Below are 18,269 nucleotides of genomic sequence, written 5' to 3' on the forward strand. Positions count from 1 at the left end.
TCTTCAGATCCATCCATTGTGTGTAGTAGGATGCAGCTGGTTACTGCGGCGCTGCTCTCTTTGCTCCAGCAACTATCTCTGTACCCAAAGCAATGAATGGAGCTATAGCTCCGGTACAAAAGCTACTGCACAACAGATGATCGGTGGGGTGTCAAACAGATATTGATGGGCTGTCCTGAGGATAAACCATTAACCCCTTCCCGTACCATGATGTAAATTTATGGCATGGCATTTATCACATTTCAGCAACATGCTGTACACTGTACAGTCGTGGCCAAAAGTTTTGAGAATGACACAAATATTAGTTTTCACAAAGTTTGCTGCTAAACTGCTTTTAGATCTTTGTTTCAGTTGTTTCTGTGATGTAGTGAAATATAATTACACGCACTTCATATGTTTCAAAGGCATTTATCGACAATTACATGACATTTCTGCAAAGAGTCAGTATTTGCAGTGTTGGCCCTTCTTTTTCAGGACCTCTGCAATTCGACTGGGCATGCTCTCAATCAACTTCTGGGCCAATTCCTGACTGATAGCAACCCATTTTTTCATAATCACTTCTTGGAGTTTGTCAGAATTAGTGGGTTTTTGTTTGTCCACCCGCCTCTTGAGGTTTGACCACAAGTTCTCAATGGGATTAAGATCTGGGGAGTTTCCAGGCCATGGACCCAAAATGTCAACGTTTTGGTCCCCGAGCCACTTAGTTATCACTTTTGCCTTATGGCACGGTGCTGCATTGTGCTGGAAAATGCATTGTTCTTCACCAAACTGTTGTTGGATTGTTGGAAGAAGTTGCTGTTGGAGGGTTTATTTATGGCTGTGTTTTTGGGCAAAATTGTGAGTGAGCCCACTCCCTTGGATGAGAAGCAACCCCACACATGAATGGTCTCAGGATGCTTTACTGTTGGCATGACACAGGACTGATGGTAGCGCTCACCTTTTCTTCTCCGGACAAGCCTTTTTCCTGATGCCACAATCGGAAAGAGGCTTCATCGGAGAATGACTTTGCCCCAGTCCTCAGCAGTCCATTCACCATATTTTCTGCAGAAGATCAATGATGTTTTTTTGGAGAGAAGTGGCTTCTTTGATGCCCTTCTTGACACCAGGCTATCTTCCAAAAGTCTTCGCCTCACTGTGCGTGCAGATGCGCTCACACCTGCCTGCTGCCATTCCTGAGCAAGCTCTGCACTGGTGGCACTCCGATCCCGCAGCTGAATCCTCTTTAGGAGACGATCCTGACGCTTGCTGGACTTTCTTGGACACCCTGAAGCCTTCTTAACAAGAATTGAACCTCTTTCCTTGAAGTTCTTGATGATCCTATAAATTGTTGATTGAGGTGCAATCTTAGTAGCCACAATATCCTTGCCTGTGAAGCCATTTTTATGCAACGCAATGATGGCTGCACGCATTTCTTTGCAGGTCACCATGGTTAACAATGGAAGAACAATGATTTCAAGCATCACCCTCCTTTTAACAGGTCAAGTCTGCCATTTTAACCCAATCAGCCTGACATAATGATCTCCAGCCTTGTGCTCGTCAACATTCTCACCTAAGTTAACAAGACGATTACGGAAATGATCTCAGCAGGTCCTTTAATGACAGCAATGAAATGCAGTAGAAAAGTTTTTTGGGGATTAAGTTAATTTTCATGGCAAAGAAGGACTATGCAATGCATCTGATCACTCTTCATAACATTCTGGAGTATATGCAAATTGCTATTGTAAAAACTTAAGCAGCAACTTTTCCAATTTCCAATATTTATGTAATTCTCAAAACTTTTAGCCACGACTGTAGATGTATGTGTATAAAAGAGTGCCTGCATGTGTAGAAATACAGTTAGGACTATATATATTTGGACACTGACACAAATTAAGTTTTTTTTTACCTGTTTACTAAAATATATTCAAGTTATAGTTATATAATGGACATGGACATGAAGTCCAGACTTTTAGCTTTCATTTCATTAAAATTGGATGAAGGGTTTTGGAGTTTCAGCTCTTTTACATGTGGCACCCTATTTTTTAAAAGGACCAAAAGTAATTGGACAATTGACTCAAAGGCTGTTTCATGGGCAGGTGTGGGCAATTCCTTCATTATTCCATTCTCAATTAAGCACATAAAAGGCCTGGAGTTGATTTGAAGCGTGGTGCTTGGATTTTGAAGATTTTGGTGAGAAGTAAACATGCGGTCAAAGGAGCTCTCCATGCAGGTAAAACAAGCCAATTACCATGGTGAATAGAAACCCCTTCACAACAGCCAACCGAGTGAACAACACTCCAGGATATAGGCGTATCAATATCCAAATCTACCATAAAGAGAAGACTGCATGAAAGTAAATACAGAGGGTTCACTGCACGGTGCAAGCCACTCATAACCCTTTAAGAATAAGAAGGCTAGATTGGACTTTGTCCTGCTAGTCATCCCCCTGTTTGTCTGTGCCTTCGGTGAGAGGGTTCCAGGGTTCCCTGTAGGGGGAACAACAAGTCAGTGAGCGGCTCTGTACAGATGCATGGGTTCCAGTCGTTGTTGCTGCGCAGGTAAGTGCTTGTTGTTCTGGGCTCTTACCTGCCAATCCAGTGGCTATTCTCTGTCTTTCCCTTTCCTTGCATCTAGGCCGGTGGAGACTCATATTCTTCTGTGTCTTGAAAGAACAGGTCATCTCAGTCCTGTCTCTATTCTAGGGATTATCAGGGCGACTCAGGGTCTGAGGTTCCTGTGTATTAGCCGTCCTACCATCTGGGTTCGCTCATACGGTTAGGAGTCAGGGTGAGGCTTAGGGATGCTCTAGGAGGTGCCTTGCGTTCGCATCCTCCTGCCAGCCCTGAGCGCATGGTAAATCTTGCGCCTGGTCCGTGCCATTGAATATTCAGCAAAGGTGCAGTAAGGAGTCGGCAGCCAGTGAGCGTCCTTCCTTCACTATGCCTGCGCTGAATACTGAACAGCATGGCGCAGGCGCGAGATTTACCATGTGCTCAGGGCTGGCAGGAGGATGCAAACACTGCCTGGTCCTGTCCATCAGGACTTGGAGGGAGGTGACAGAGGTGGGAGAATGGAGCCTCTAGGAGCAGGAGCAACGCCCCATACCCCCCCCACACACACACACACTGCTCCTAGAGGCTAATTTGCATATTAAAGTTACATTTATGGAGTAACGGGGGCAACTAGGAATAATCACCCGTTTTAATTTAAGCATTTCTGGTGACAGAAACCCTTTAAGGCCTAAGGCACACAACGTATTTTCTGTCCGCATGCGATCAGCTTTTTTTGCGTATCAGATGCCGATCCATTCATTTCAATGGGGCTGCAAAAAATGAGGACAGCATGCTGTGTGACATCTGTATGTCCCTTCCGCAGCCATATACACATGATATGGAATTTGTGTTTGATCACTGGGACTCTCAGAAATCATGAGAATGGGGGTCAGAAAGTGCCGCCAAACTGCCCCATGAGAATGCAACGGTGCTACACCACTCCATTCACTTCTATTGAACTTCCAGGAGTGCTGTACAGTACAGTCTGTGTTCCATATGTACAGCGCCCTGGCTTTAAAATAATGCCGCTGCTATGGGGTCCCTTGAGAGAGACATTACAGATTTGTTTTATCTCTGCACAGGTCTTTCATTGGTGCTGCAGTGTTAGGCTATGTTCACATCTGTGTACGGTATTCCGTCCCGGCATAGCCGGACACCGCTGGGAACCCAATCACTATAATGGTTATGACAGCACTGAATATTTTCAAGGTACACCTTATGGAGGTACAAGACTTATACTGAGATACTGGGTCCGCTATATGGGAACATACTTTGGGTAGACAATTTGAGGGCAAGGCTTATGTGCCATGGGACTTTCATCACCAATTTCTTCTCAAGTACCTGTACCTTGTGCCTCATTCACACCTAAGTGTTTGGTCAGTGATTTTTATAAGTGAATTTAAGCTAAAACCAGGTGCGGTGTAACGTTATATTTCCCTACCTCGTGAGATTTCCCTACCCTCGTCACTTCCGGTCGCAGCGGACATGACGTGAGGAGGTGTGCTGCGCAGGCGCACAACGACGGGGTAGGGAAATTTCACAGCAGAGTGCGCATGTTCCGGGAGCCTCGCCAGCGGTTAGGGTAGGGAAAAATTATGGGCCAGTGCGCAGGCGCGGTGATCGGATGGATGTTCTCAGCTGGACACCGGCCGACACTGCGGATGCGCTGGGAGCCTCACCAACGGTTAGGGTAGGGAAAAAGCACTGGCCCGTCCGTAATTTTTCCCTTCCCTAACCGCTTGGTCAGGCTCCTGGTGCATGCGCAGTGTCTGCCGGTGTCCAGCTGAGAACATCCATCCGATCACCGCGCACTGGCCCATAATTTTTCCCTACCCTAACCGCTGGCGAGGCTCCCACTGTGAAATTTCCCTACCCCGTCGTTGTGCACCTGCGCAGCACACATCCACACGTCATGTCCGGTGCGACCGGAAGTGACGAGGGTAGGGAAATCTCACGAGGAAGGGCAATATAACGTTACAGCGTTACAGATGCAGAGCTTTCCCTTATGTCTGTGGAGGCTCCAGGCCTGGTTTTGGCTCACAATCACTGACGTATGAATGAGGCTTTACTTGGTAGCCATGCCTTTATCAGTATGGTGCTATTTACATTGTGCTTTATGCACATTTTGTCACATAAACGATTACATGACGGCTGCCAGAGCACCTATGTCCACTGCAGCACTGAAGAGCTAAACCCTAACTGTGGGTAACTTGTCTATGACACCATCCAAGGGGTGCACCACCAATGAGGCCAGGCAGGAGGCAAGAGAGGGGCAGCCAAAGGGCCATGGGCTGAAGGGAAGGGGTTAGGATAAGAAATTGGCATTGGGGAGGGAAGGGCACCAGGCAGCAGAGAGGCAAGGTGCACCATCCCCACATATGAACACAGGGTCACAAGAAGCCCACAAGGCGAGCTGTGCCCGAGCAGGGAGCCCACACAGCTGCCTCCCGTTCACACTGCAGACAGCTGGCATGGCCTGTTCCACTGGCTGCATGTAGGGGTGTTCAGGAGCGCGTATTTCATGATAGCGCCATCCTTTCCCATAGAACGCTATATTTCACAGGATACTCATAGCTCCTATATTGTAAAATAACTCTCGGCAGTATAGAATCCCTGTCAGTAATTCGCCGTGTATCCGCCTATAAATATGCACCTGTTGACGTCCCCCCCCCCCCCCCTGTGAGCGATGGTAGGTCCCTGCCTGTTCCTAGGTTCCCTAGTGAATGCATTGTGCTGGACGGACAGTGCGGGATGAGCCGGAGTTGTAGTGTCGCCTCAGCGTGCCTGGTATGGAGTGAGGATGCGGTGTGGTCCCCGCAGCTCCTCCTCCACCACACTCCATGGTAACATGCGGGAGGAGGTCACCGGCCGTCAGCCTAGGACATAGGAGTCTTCTGTAAGCCTGGGCTGGACACAATGCACGCCATCTGCAGCCTTCGGGTTGACTTGGCCAGTCGTGGTCCCATCTTCACCTCCCCGTAAGGTAGGTACCGCCTCCATGAGACCCAGATACTGTGGGTATCGCCCTACACTTACACATTTTACATAGAAAATCACCCTAGCAATCCAACCACAATAATAGCATTAACCCTTCTCAACCAGTAATCTACCCGATAAGGAGAATGCCACATAGAATTCATGGCGCTGGGATCCAAACCCAAAGACCCCCACTAATATAAGCTTCTGTATATGCCAGAAGAGGAATACAAATGGAACTCCCCTTTAAGTACATTGTAATTGCTGCCCAGAACTTTACAATCCTTTGACCTCATGCACATTACCGTATTTTTGGTCCGCGTCCATTCTGCATTTTATGAGGTTCATACGCAGGCCCATCCCTTACTATGGGACCACAAAAATGAGGACGAACACAGAGGTTATCGGTGTGCTGTCTGTATCTGTGTGCCTGGCCCCCAAATTATAGAACATGGCAAATTCTTGACCGTTTGCAGACAAGGATAGGCATTTCTACTATAGGGCTTGCACATGGCTGGGATCCATATTTTGCTAATTTGCTGTTTTCGGACTGCAAAACACATATGTTCGTGCACGGGTGGCCTTAGGCTCCATTCACACGTCCGTGATGTATTGCGGGTCCGCAACACACCAGCCCGGCACCCCCATAGAAATGCCTATTCTTGTCCGCAAGCTGCGGACAAGAATAGGACATGTTCTATCTTTTGTGGAGCTGCGGACACAAAGATCGGGCCCGTGCTCCGCAATTAGACAGCACACTGTGTGCTGTCCGCATCCATTCCATCCCCATAGAGAATGAATGGGTCCGCACCCATGCGGACACATTCTGCGGATGTGTGAATGGAGCCTTAAAGGTGTATTTTTTTAATCTGTCTTCTGGATAGTTGATGAATTCTAGGGGGGTGGGGGTGGGGCTGACCACTGGGAACTCACTGATCACAAGAACGGAAGATCCCAGTCCTCCATTCACACTCGCTGTACAACCGCCACTAGGACTGGTCAACCATTCACAGTCGAGCTGTAGACCGAAATACTCGTTTGGGTTGTCTCATCATACTGCCGTCCTGCAGATCCCACTCCTGCCGCGTTCTCTCTGGCATTCTCCCCTGCAGGGGGCACTATAAGGGGCAGCCAAAAGTGAATGGTGGTCTATAATACATAGTCAGTTTGAGTCCACTATAACAGGAGCTGCTCTTACACAGCGCCTCTATGTTCTGTCTCATAGAAGAGTAGTCCTGAAAATCACCTCTAAGTCCTTATATGCCTTAACGAGGACCGGTCACATCTCCTGACATGGCTGTTTTAGAAACTACATGCATTCCCCATGTAATAATAATTCGGGAACCTCTATTCTTATAACTGTATGTTGTGCCGGTCCTTAATTATTTCTTTTAGAGGTTCATGAATAAAGGTACAGATGGGTGTTACCATTTGGAGGTGGCAGTCTGCGCAGGGACCCCCCCCCCCCCCCGACTGGTAACACCAATCTGTAACTTTATCCACTTTCAGCAGAAAAGATGTTCTAGAATTGTTATTTCATATGGAGTATCAGGAGTGGTAACAGTGGGGCATATAGACATCCCCTTTAAAGGGACTCTGTCACCACTTTCTAACCCCCACTTTTAAAACTATAGTTCTGTCCATGGAGCCCCTGTGATTTCAATGGTGTTGTTATATGCGAAATCCGCAGGCTCGTTTTGATAAAAAAACCTTTTATCTAACCTGTCACTCATGAGGATAAGGTGCCCAGGGCGTTTCTCCCGGTCTGAACATGCCGCCGTTGGTGCCCAGCTCCTCCTCTGATCCTTTCAGCGCCGCCTGAATGTGAAGAAATACGCCTCCGGCTCTCCCTCAGTCCCCCCTCCTTTTCTAAAATTTCGCGCGTGCGCACAGGCCTGTGCCTGATGCGCCCGTGCAGACTTTTCGATTCAGCCTCATTGAGCGAAGTGCGCATGCGCACTTCGCTCAACCTCCCGATAACGCGAACACTGCTGCACGCGCGGGATCTTAGAAAAGAAGGAGGGGGGACTGAGGGAGAGCCGGAGGCGTATTTCTTCACATTCAGGCGGCGCTAATTCAAGGCAGAGGAGGAGCTGGGTACCAACGGCGGCGGCGGGCGGCATGTTCAGACCGGGAGAAACGCCCTGGGCACCTTATCCTCATGAGTGACAGGTTAGATAAAAGGTTTTTTTTTATCAAAACGAGCCTGCGGATTTCGCATATAACAACACCATTGAAATCACAGGGGCTCCATGGACAGAACTATAGTTTTAAAAGTGGGGGTTAGAAAGTGGTGACAGAGTCCCTTTAAATTGTAATCAGTAGATATGTCTATATGTCTCCTAGAAATCTGGGTGATATGTAAAAGAGTTTTTCTTGGTGAGAAAGGCCCATTAATCTGCCATCAATGGGGCCTGGTAAATATTATCAGCTTTCATAGTAAAGAAATAAAATGTAAGTTTAAAATCTTTCATCCAAATAACATTGTAAGACAGTACAATAGATTTCTACTCATTTTCATTCTGTGAAATTCCAGAAAACTTCTTAAAGGCAGAGCCAGCTTGGGCCTTAAAGGGGTTCATGCCATATAAATTGATCACCTATCCACAGGATAGGTACGAATTGTATCATCACTGGGGGCCCCGTTCTGGGGCCCCCATGATCATTAGCACAGGTTTTCCAGTCCCCATGCAACCAGGGTGATGAGAAATGGATTGGAGCGGGTCAAGCCTGCACAATACCTTTTAGGGTCTATTCACACGTCTGCAAAATGAGTCCGCATCCGTTCCGCAAATTTTGCAGAACAGGTGCGGACCTATACATTTTCATTGGGGCCGGAATGTGCTGTCCGCATTTGCGGATCCGCACTTCCGTTCCGCAAAAAAATAGAACATATCCTATTCTTGTCCTCATTTACGGACAAGAAAAGGCATTTTCTATGAGAATGCCGGCGATGTGCGGTCCGCAAAATGCGGAACGCGCATTGCCGATGTCCGTGTTTTGCGGACCTCCGAAACACATACGGACGTGTGAATGGACCCTTATTCAAACTCATCAGGACTAACAAAAGCACAGCACATTTTCTGTCAATTGGTAGCAAAGGTATTTCATGGGGGAAAAAAACTAAGGACCAAGAGGATTTTTAGTTCTTTCCTCTCGACTTTCCACTCTTTAATTTTAAGTCTACAAAGCTATGTGCGCCCTTGTGTTTTCAAGATCAGTTATACTTAATTTTGGTTACAGAACGGATATGGAGGCAATTCATTGTGTATATAATGGATGCATAAAAAATCAATTACAACACAGATTTTTTTTTAGGTTGTTATTGTATTTATTATAATTTTTTCCATTATTTTTTATTTTATTCATTTAGTTTTAACATTGTGTTATGGGACCATTACTTTTAAACATTTTTATAACTATAGCGTTATATTAAACTGGCTATTTTCCATTTTCGTTTTTTCACTCCCAGCTTTCCCAGAGCCATACCTTTTTTTATTTATTTTTTCGTTCACATAGCCGTATAAGGATATGGTTTTTTTTTAGTTTTTTTCCCCGGGACAAGTTGTACTTTCTAATGCCACCATTTAATATTACATAGGATGTAGTGGGAAGTGGGAAAAAATTCCAAATGAGGTGAAATTGGAAACAAAAAACCAATTCCGCCACAGTTTTACTCAGTATGAATTCGGCAATACCATATATGTATCGTTTTTCTTGTGTTTTTTTGCTGAAAAAATATAAAAACTTTGGAAAACATTTTTTTTCTTTTTATTGCCCTATTCTAACCCCCATAACATTTTTATAGTTATGTCTACAGAGATGTGGGGAAGGGGGGTCATTTTTTTGCAGGATGAGCTGTCGTTTTTGACAACACCATTTTGGGATGCGTATGACTTTTTGATCACTTTTTATTACATTATTTGGGAGATAAAGTGAAAAAACAGCGAATCGGACATTTTAGTTCTTTTTTCCCATTATACCATTCACCATATGGGCTACTTTTTTTATATTTTAATAGTATGGGCATTTTCGCACGCGGCGATGCCCATGATGTTATTTTTTTAATAACATAATGGAAACATAATGGAAAGTGGGCGCCATCTTTAAAGACCCGACATGCGCCATACATGTACAGCGGATGTCGGGAAGGGGTTAATGGGGTTTTTCAAGATTTTGATACTGATGGCCTATCCTCAGTATTTGATTGGTGGGGGTCCACCGCCGATAAGGTATTTGAGAGCTGCGGCCAGTGACATCACGTTCATCATTTACATGACCTGAGCACAGTGAATGGGCCTAAGCTGTGATACCGAGCACAACTTTCTACAATATACGGCGCAGTGCTTGGGGAGCTGCGAGGAGGACCAGAGCGCTGCGGCCTCTTCGAGTAGCTAATCAGCGGCGATTCTGGGAGCCTTACCCCCACTGATTAGATATTGATGACCTATCCAATATCAAAATGTCAGACAATATAATATATAACTTTATTTTACTGCCCTTGCATGTAAAATGCACAATATCTGTGGTATCACCTCCTGCCAGATTTACATGTCTAGAGTGTGTATTCTGTACCCACTGCGGGTTTAATGACCCAAATTCTCTTTGGAATCCAGGGCTTGGCAGCTCTAAAAGTTTGTGGACAATTCTAGTCCCAGGACTGGTGGGCACAGAACAATGGGTATACACTCCCTTTGTCAGCACTGTGATCAGTACTGGGTTAAAAAGCTGGTCCCTGATATATTATATTACATTTCTGTATATATATATATATATGTGTGTGTATAGTAAACATCTGTAAAAAAGAAATTGGTCACTAGCAGTTTATTTTTCATGATGATAATACTGAGGCTTCACTATATATCCAGGCGGTATTGTAACTTACCTTGCGGTATAATTATTTTGTCTTACATACGCACAGAAGGAAGTGCAGGTCCTAGAATTATTGAGTGCTTGGCCGACTGGAACAAACTGTGTTACATTGTGAAGATGCTTTATATAAATGGAACATGACACACGCCAGTGTACTACCGAATATAGTCATACTGAAATGGAAAACGTACTGCTACGTCGTTTCTTTTAGGGCCATAGAAAAAATCAGCTTGCTCAGATTTCAATAGGCAGTCCCCAAATGACTAATCCTTCTTAGAGGGAAACCGCTACGGCAATGAGTTGATTCCCGCGTGCCCCCCTTCTCTAATGCATGGTTACGTCAAGCCTGCCAGAATGGTAGTCGTTTTTTGCAGTGACTTTCCACTCTGGTTCGTAGAGGGCTTTCAGCAGGAGAGCGGCTGTGATTGGCAGCCTAGATTGTCGAGAACTCAATCAATACGTATGGGATCTAAGGCGCACGAAGGAAGGGAGAAGGCTTATGTTGTAGCAGCCCTGTCAGCTTTGGCATTGTGATCCCTAGGACTGGCAGGTTTGCACTAAAGCCTTGGGTAGTGTTAAGGAAATTATCCAGCTTCTACTATGGATATAAAAGTGATTTTCATTTTATCTGTATACATGATATAATTTGCTGACATTTGAAAAGAAAACTATAGAAGAAGTGAACTGTGTGTGTTAAGATAAGATAACATTTGTACTACTCCTTGTAATTTTGCCTCTTTTGCTTAAAATTCTAAACCCATTAGTTAACACATTTTTTGTAAAGTGAAACTTGAAAAATAACTAACCAATCAATAGATGGATTCAAAAGCCATTATTGAAATGTCTGTAAACCAATCATGTTTTACTTTGAGGGGTTACACCCTGTGAACTGTGTATAAATAAAGGGTGCAGGACACTTTCACTTTAGGGTCCTGACAAGGTTTTGAACTATACTCAGACTTCTGTCATTTTCCTCCGTCGACGTCATTCACCTGAACACGAGGCAACGATCATCACGTGGCTGACCTTTGGCCTGCCGCAACATTTTCTGGTGGAGACTGCGGGCACCATAACAACACTCCTAGCTGCAGATCGCGACACGGAGACCAGGACCCAGGAAGACCGCGGTAAGTAACCCATTGTGTTACTACCTGTCTCCTGAGCTCTGCTCGCTGTTCTGCAGTGTGGTGTGTGAACGTGGTGCCTGTACCGTGTTCTGGTGAATGTAATATTTCCCCTATATGTGCTAAACTGTCTTTAGGCGTATGAATGCACGAATGTGTGAGTGGCTGAGATAAGCTGAATCTTGGAGGGGTCTGTCCCTGCTCCTCCTGAGCCAAGCTGAAAGTCTAGAGCTCGCTGACTGGCTTGTCCGGTCCCTGTCTCTGGAGGCCTCTGGTTCTGGTGGAGACAGGGTTGACAGACCTATACTGGAGGAGGCTGTGAGAAGTGGCAGTGTATAAAGCTGTCCAGTAAGTTTGGATAGGGGCCCTGCAGTTCCTTGTTGGTACCTGAAAAGGCGCCTGAGGTCAGGGGTTGTTCCAATGTTATGTCATACTGTGTGGTTTCACATGTACTGAGTGCCTGCTGATATTGTGTGAGGAAGAATTACTGCATTGCTGCCAATTCCTGTGCTGTACAGTGTATACATGCGTGGGTATTATGATTCCAGTTTGGATTGGGTGGTTGCAGTTATAATCATTTGGATTGCAGTATTTGTTTGCTTCCTGTGCCATAGAAAGAACGAAGAGGGGTTTAAGGGGTTTCCAGTGAGTAACCCCAGAGAGGACGTGTGAGTTACTCTGTGTGAGGGCAAGACTATATTGTAGTATTGCCAGACCAGTGGATAGTGCTGCCTCGGAAGTGTGCCCACAGCACCACTGGTAGGAAAATTGGTGCCGCCTCGGAAGTGTGTCCACGGCACCAATAGTAGTGCCGCCTCGGAAGTGTGTCCACGGCACTACTGATAGTGCTGCCTCGGAAGTGTGTCCACAGCACTGTTGTAATTCACCAGGTGTGTGAGTACCTGGATAGTGAATTACAAGGAGCCACCCACGGGATGGGGGCTACACAGAGTAAGCGTTCCTCTGAGAAGGGAGCAGAGAAATGGGTCTCTGCAATTGATATTATGCAATGCGCAAAGGGCACTGAAGCAACCAAAGACTGTAGACAAATGCTAAAGAAATTAGGAGCAGGTGTGAATGGAACATTGGATGAACCAGTATGGCAGAAATTTCTTACAAATTTTAAGGGGTGGTTGGAAGACCATAACAAATATGACCAGGCCACAATGTGGTATGATGTAGCCCAGGGAATGACTTTGACTGCCCATAAGGCAAAAGACACTGACAAAGGGACTATGTATGAAATATGGGATGAAATTAAATTGCCTACAAAAGAATTAAACATCCCTTCTGAAGTACGGTGTATTATCCCCCATAACCCACAAAAATCTCTCCCTCCCACAGCACCACCTCCATATAAAAGCCCGGAGGGGTGGACTTGTCCTAATTGTGGACAACAGAACCCAGACACAAGAGTGAGATGCTCAGCCTGTGGGGGGTCCAAGCCACACTCTCGTGTGGGCTTATACCCATTAGTCAATAAGACCCTCCCCACAGTGAAAGCTGGGCAACTGGAAACACATGATTATGAGGTCTATAGGCCATGGACTCCTAGTGAGTTACTGGCTATGTGTAATACTTTGCCAGACCCCCGTACTGTCCCCAGTACTTTCCTTCGTAAATTGGAAAGTATCCAGACCGCATATAAAGCCACTTGGGCGGATCTGGAGAGTCTTCTAGAGACTAAAGGAGGGGAAGTACTTAAGAATCAAATGATGGCAAAAGCCCCTGGTACTGTCCCAGTGGATAAGGCCACAGACCAGTCAGGCCAGGAATTTATCATGGCCCTTAAACCCTGGGTAAAAGAGCAACAGGACAATCAGACTGACACTTTTATGATGCAAACACAAGACGCTAAGCAGACTGTAGCTGACTATGCCACAGCTTTAGAACAGCTCTGGCTTGACTATGGGTATGAGACAGGAGACAGTAAGGACATGAGACTACTAAAACATACATTCATGTCTGGATTAAAAGCACCCATACAGGATGCGGTGAAGAAGGCTCGCCCTGATTGGCGGACCTGCCAGTTCCCTGACCTAGTGGCCATAGCAAAGGGAGCTGAGCTAGACTTACAAAATAAAAAGAAGCCAATAATGGCTAACCAACCTTTTAAACCTAAGGGCAGGTTTCACGAAAGAATACCAGGTGGGGATCAGTCTCCACGTAACTGGGACCAAGTAACATGCTGGAATTGTGGGAAAAAAGGGCATTTTTCAGTCAAATGTCCCCGGAGAGGTCAGGCTACTGCCCGGACCTCTCAATGAAGTGACGGCAATCCTGTGAGTTCCCTCAACGTTAACTACCCCCTTGACGCAATCCCAGGTCCACAACTAATCATCACATCCACATGTGAGGACACAGGGAATTCAATTGACTTTTTGGTAGACACAGGAGCAGCCCATACCCTAATACAAGAAAAATATGTGCCTGAGGAGCTTATCTCTTCAGATTACATCTACTGTCAAGGGGTTGAGGGGACAACTGTTAAACTCCCACTAACAAAGCCTGTAAAACTTAATATTCATGATGCTGCATCTATTGTCACGCGTGTGTTGGTAAGCTCAGATAGTCCATACAATTTGCTGGGGACTGACGTACTCAGTGCCATGAGGGCATCTGTGGATTTCTCTTCAGGAAAACCCCAAATTACAGCCCCTGTGTCTGAAGAGACTTTGTGTGCACTTATGTACTTAATGACATTTAGTGCCCCCTCTGCCTCTCAGAATACACCCCCAGATTGGCTGTCTGAAGTGCCATCACATTTGTGGGCAACTTCCAAGACAGATGTGGGCAGACTACCAGTAACTCCGGAGGTTGTGCAGCTGAAACCTGGCATTAAGCCGCCATGTGTGCGTCAGTACCCATTAAATTCTTCACAGGAAGATGCCATTGCAAATGATCTGGAAGAGCTGTTGGGGAAAGGGTTAATAATCCCTATAAAAAGCCCCTTTAATACACCCCTATTTCCTGTAAAGAAGAAACAGACTGTGAAGGGTCAGCCTCCAGTCTATCGTATGGTACATGATTTAAGGGCAGTGAATGCTGTAACTGTCATAAATACACCACAAGTGCCCAATCCACACACACTGTTAAACCAAGTGCCCATAGATGCCACATCTTTTTCTGTCATTGATCTTGCAAATGCTTTCTTCTCTGTCCCTTTAGATGAAGAATGCTGGCCCTACTTTGCTTTCACTTTTCGTCACAAGCAGTATGCATGGGTCGTTTTACCACAAGGGGCTGCCAATTCCCCTGATATTTTCTCCACTGCTTTACACTCTGTGTTGCAGTCCTGGCAGCCGGCCTATCCGGACACTGTTCTTTTACAATATATTGATGATCTGTTGCTTTGTTGCCACAGCTCTGAACAGTGTAAAGAAGAATCTTTCTCTTTGCTTATTTTCCTTGCTGAAAATGGTTGTAAAGCCTCCAAGGAGAAGCTGCAACTTTGTAAATCTACTGTGATTTTCCTAGGTCACTGTATTTCTCCAGGTACCAAACACCTCACGACTGAGAGGGTTACTGCTATCCGGCAGCACCCCCTGCCAAGTACTCCAAGGGCTCTGCGTGCCTTTATTGGACTTGTCAGTTACTGTCGCCCCTGGATTAAGGATTGCTCTCAGATGATGCAGCCACTATATGATTGCCTCAAAGGAGAGACCTTTGAACTCACACCAGGAGCTGTGAGTGCATTTCATACATTAAAACTCACTCTCACCACGACACCAGCATTGGGCATCCCCAATTACAAACAAACTTTCACGTTGTATTGTCATGAGCAAGGGGGATTTGCCTCAGGTGTACTGACGCAGAAACATGGGGATCGTATGCGGCCTATAGCATACTATTCTACCAGTTTGGATTGTATTGCCAGAGCACTACCCACATGTTTCAGAGCTGTCGCTGCTGCCTCTGAATTGGTGCTAAAGACGGAAGACTTGGTACTGCAACACCCTCTTACCTTACAAGCACCACATTCAGTTGCTGAATTACTACACTCCACCAAACTGAAACATTTGTCTCAAGCCAGGATCACAAAATATGAGATGACGCTCCTCAGTCCCCACATTACCTTACAGCGATGTACTGTTCTAAATCCAGCTACTTTGATGCCAGTGGATTTAGAAGAGGAGGGGGGAGTGGGAGTAGTAGACATGTCTGATCCAGTTGCAAATCATAACTGTCATGAATTGATGATTGCAGAAACAAAAGGGTTACCAAATGTTACTGAAACACCATTAACTAATCCTGATGCTGAGTATTTTGTAGATGGCTCCAGATGGTGGAATGACGAACAAGGACACTTTGTCACCGGGTATGCGGTAATCCAGGATGGTAAGGTAATCATACAAAAACCACTCCCATCTTGTGCGTCTGCACAGGAGGCGGAGTTGAAGGCACTCACTGACGCATGTACAATGGGTAAGGGACTGAGAATAAATTGTTACACTGATTCCAGGTATGCTTTCGGGGTAGCACATGATTTTGGTGTTATCTGGAAAACTAGGGGATTTCTGACTTCCTCGGGCAAACCAATTAAAAATTCAGAAGCAGTACAGAGCCTCATAGAGGCTCTAGAGCTGCCCACAGAGGTAGCCATTGTTAAAGTGCCAGCCCATGTGAAGCAAGATGATCCGCTGGCTGTGGGAAATGCTCAAGCAGACCAAGCAGCCAAACAAGCAGCCGGTCTGCCGCTCCTGACATTGTTTTTTCCAACTATGCCAGATTTGTCGCTCTTGCAGGAATTACAGGCCCAGATAACGCCTCAAGACAAAAAGGTATGGATGGAGGCGGGGGCTACGAAGACAGAAGAGCTCTGGCAGGTAAATGGCAGAACATGTTTGCCTCGGAGTTTGTATCCGATGATGGCCAATTTAGCACATGGCCCTACTCATTTGTCGAAAGGAGCTATGAGCGCACTAGTGTTAGAACATTGGTTTGCACCTGGAATTCAGACCCTCTTTGAAAAGTTTGTTCAGGGTTGTCTTACATGTGCCAGACATAACCCTGGGAGGTTTGTAAAGACCCCCAAGAAACACACTCCCAAACCCTTGTACCCGTTTCAAAGAGTGCAGGTGGATTACATCCAGCTACCCAAGGTGAGCACATATGAGTATGTCCTTGTAGCCATTGATGTATTCTCAGGCTGGCCAGAAGCTTGGCCAGTAACTACAGCTACAGCCAAAAATACTGCTAAGAAAATATTGTCAGAGGTAGTCTGCAGATATGGGATTCCAGAGGTAATAGAGTCAGACAGAGGTACCCACTTCACTGGGGAGATAATGGGACACATACTGAAGACCCTAGGGATCACACAAGCCCTGCACACTCCCTATCACCCGGAAAGCAGCGGAAAGGTGGAAAGACTTAATGGGACAATTAAATTAAAATTGCAAAAGTATTTAGACTCACACAGTTCTATGAACTGGGTAGAAGCTTTGCCAGTAGTATTATATGCCATCCGCACTACTCCTACTGGACAAGAAAAGCTTAGTCCGTTTGAAATTTTGTTTGGTTCTGCACCAAGGACAGGGTTATATTTTCCACAGCAGCTGCAAGCAGACTACTCTACCCTGACTTCATATTTGGTGGAATTGCATGAACATCTGTCAAAGGTGCATTCACGTGTTTTCTCTTCTATACCAGATCCTAATTCTCTTGAAGGTACACATTCTCTAGTTCCTGGAGATTGGGTAGTCCTGAAGAGGCATGTAAGAAAGACCCTGGAGCCAAGGTTTGACGGTCCATATCAGGTGCAACTGACCACACCCACCGCCGTCAAGCTGAACGGGAGACCAGTCTGGGTCCATGCAAGTCACTGCAAAAAGGTTCTGAAGACAGACAGTCACGAACAGGAAAGCAGCCCTACAGTTGTAAATCCAACCAGTTGTGAGAATAACGTGGATCAGTAGACCATCACAATGCATGCAATGCCTTGCCTGTTTCTTTATATTCTATGTTTTTGTGCGCAGGTGAAAGGAGGAAAACATACAAATTCCATTTGGCAACTACATCAACAGACTGCCAAGCAGCTGAATACTACTGACTGTTGGATATGCTCTCATATCCCTGCCAACTACAAGGGAATCCCTCTGATAGGTGTTCCAATCTCTATGAATGATTTGAATCTCACAGACTATAGCTATGATGTTCAAATAGATGTAGATCACACCTCACATAATGCTGTTTCTGATCAAGGGATATACTTAGAGATTACTGGTATAATCTCTCCGCCCACTATATGTTTGGGGCCTATGTTTGTGAACCATATAGCTAAGATAAAGGGCCGTTTTGTCAGTTTACCACAGATATATGTGGGGGAAACAGATTGTAGAAATGCTACTCTGATATTCAATATGGAATTTAGGAAGACTTCATGTGACATAGTTAATACTAACTGTAATAGTTTGTGTTTCTGTCCAACTATGAAAGTTTCTTGTGCCCCAAGGTGTGCCTGTCCAGAAAAGAAGGACAAGGACAAATGGACTTGTAAGACGAAATTGTATGATAATATGATATGGTTTCAGGGATGGCTGGGACATCACGGCAGGATGATTCCCAAAGTCCTGAAACAAGGACTATATTACATTTGTGGTAACAGAGCCTACTCATGGCTCCCTATGGGGGCATGGGGCAACTGTACCATAGGAAGAGTTGTCCCAGCCATCAGACGACGCACAAACATTTCACTTACTGATGCCCCTGAAACTCTTCTTGGGATGACTAGAAACAAACGAGAGTTATTCACATCAGCAGATAAAGC

At 45.6% G+C, this 18,269-nt stretch overlaps 2 protein-coding genes across 2 annotated transcripts in view; one reads left to right on the top strand and one right to left on the bottom strand.

Annotated features, from left to right (window-relative positions):
• Positions 1-10,491, bottom strand: part of UTP11 (UTP11 small subunit processome component) — a 44,679-nt gene extending 34,188 nt beyond the window's left edge. The window contains exon 1 of the mRNA XM_044287041.1: positions 10,393-10,491. The gene's annotated coding sequence lies outside the window, so the exon portion shown is untranslated. The remainder of the gene's footprint in view (positions 1-10,392) is intronic.
• The window catches only part of MANEAL (mannosidase endo-alpha like), a 59,366-nt gene continuing 46,380 nt past the window's right edge, over positions 5,284-18,269 (top strand). Inside the window, exon 1 of the mRNA XM_044287040.1 lies at positions 5,284-5,514. The gene's annotated coding sequence lies outside the window, so the exon portion shown is untranslated. The remainder of the gene's footprint in view (positions 5,515-18,269) is intronic.

Source organism: Bufo gargarizans, chromosome 3, assembly GCF_014858855.1.
Source record: "Bufo gargarizans isolate SCDJY-AF-19 chromosome 3, ASM1485885v1, whole genome shotgun sequence".
NCBI lineage: Eukaryota > Metazoa > Chordata > Amphibia > Anura > Bufonidae > Bufo > Bufo gargarizans.